This window comes from Austrofundulus limnaeus, unplaced genomic scaffold (assembly GCF_001266775.1).
Source record: "Austrofundulus limnaeus strain Quisiro unplaced genomic scaffold, Austrofundulus_limnaeus-1.0 Scaffold1085, whole genome shotgun sequence".
Lineage (NCBI taxonomy): Eukaryota > Metazoa > Chordata > Actinopteri > Cyprinodontiformes > Rivulidae > Austrofundulus > Austrofundulus limnaeus.
The window spans coordinates 6,454-8,550 of NW_013953487.1; positions in this window are offsets into that span (position 1 = coordinate 6,454).

Sequence of the window (2,097 nt, forward strand, 5' to 3'; positions counted from 1 at the left end):
CAAAAATATAATTAAAAGAGTTCCACATTCCTACAATATATTAACCCACTAGGGGGCACTGCTGGGACAGTCTGAAGCCTAGAAGGCACAGTAGGGACCCTCTGAAGCCATTTTATGGGACTGATAACGCCTAAAAACGTCCATTTCATCGATTGATAACATCAGAATCCCCTGAATATAGGATATGGTGGTCCGATAAGGAGCCATAAGACCCTTCCCTCAAATCAGGGCTAAAGGAGGACACATTTATCGGCCACATTGGAGGAGCCTTCGAATTCGGACAGCATTGTGACGTATAAGTGGCTGATGAATTCAGCCTTCGGAGGACCCAGCCTCTGAATTTGGACAAATACATTAATTCAACTCTGTCACTTTTAAAGGAATTGAACTAAACACAACAACAAACTCCAGTCACACATTCTTAGCTTAACAATATGAGTATTTATATGCCTTTTCTTTTTCTTAGCTGTCCTGATTTTGTTTTCCTTCTTCACTTTTTTAATCATGATTTTTTTWAATCAGMGTCAGGGATGCAGTGAGGCAGCAGAGCAATAAAACCTTTTCCTCTCTTTAGTTTCCATCAGATGTGGAGACAGGATGGGCAGAGGGAAGGCAAAGAGGTGGAGGAATGAAATAACAAGGCTAGGAACAAAATAAGTTCCTCCGCCACCCCTCAGTGACAGAAAAAGCCCACCCACATGACTCCAGCTGACGTTTAAATTAATGGTGTCAGACACTTTTCTGCCGACATACATTTTAGATTGTGCAGCTGCCAAACATCTGCAGATGTGACGACAGCTGGGATTTTCTTAATGCATCAAATTAAATGCAATGAACAGAGGAGAGCACATAATTCACTTAGTGTCTTTACTCTTTTTTTTTTTTTTTTTTTGCTCCTGAAACAATTAGTGATGGAAGAACATTTTTTTAATAAATGACATATTTTACTCCAACATTTGTTGGGGTACTGCCAGACCACGCCCACCTGCCAGACCACACCCACCTTACATCAAAGCCAATCAAGCAGTGAAATATTGCATCCAGATGATGGATGGATACAGGAGCAAAGAGAAAAAGGAGCAATAAAAACAAATAAAAAACAAAAGCACAAATTTTTTTTTCCAGATTAATAAAGCACAGAGATCCGTTTTAAGAGTTTGTTTGGGAGCTTTTAGAAGCTCCCAGATTTGTTAGAAAACTGCTGCTGAACTCGTCGAAGGTTTGTGTTGAGGCCGGCTGGAGGGTGAAAGGAAGCTCTATTGATCAGCTTTGACTTCAGCACCGTGGCCAATCAGCAGATGAATAGAGGTTAATGATCCTCCTCTCTGCAAGGATCCAAAACATAGATTGGCATTTAGTTCGATGGGACCTTGGCATTTATTTTAGCTGACCCTCTGTCACTCCTGGGGGGGTGGGGGGGGGACTAGTTAATGTAGCAAAGGCCAAACGGTCACTGAGAGGAGCTCCAACAGGCAGGATGGGTTCAAGGTTTTTATGGGATTGATTAAATAAACTTTTTGTCACAGCTCCGAAAAGAATAAACAAAGTCAAATCAGTGTAAAAATCTGCAACAACTTAACATCAGATGTTCTCTATCTGCTTAGAAATGTCAGTTTTTCAGAAATGTTTTATAATGTTCTGAAGTGGCAGGTTCTAAAGTTGCAGTCAGGAGTCCTTGTTTGTTGTTAAACACCAAAATAACTTAAACTAAAAGTGTTTCTTTTWATAGACATTGGTTTGTTACATTGTGTTACATAGTCTTTATTGAGCTATGATCCCTGCACGTTCCTCAATTGTTTGCAGAAAATATATAATTTTTTGCATCAAACTGCAAATCGTTTTCTTTTTTTATGTTTGAAAAGAGATAAACTACAACCAAAGCACATTTTGACTGTGTTTTCTTAGCCCTTCTTTATGGGGCGCCATTTGTAAAGCTACACTGCCAAAAATTACCAGCAACATTTAGCTTTATTTAGCTTTTCATAAGAAAAAATAGGGGAGCATTTTTCAAAGTAATATTTTTACCTTGATGTTCATACATTTATAAATATCATAGTTCCAAACTAAATATTTAATTTCCAAGCTAAATATTTAGCT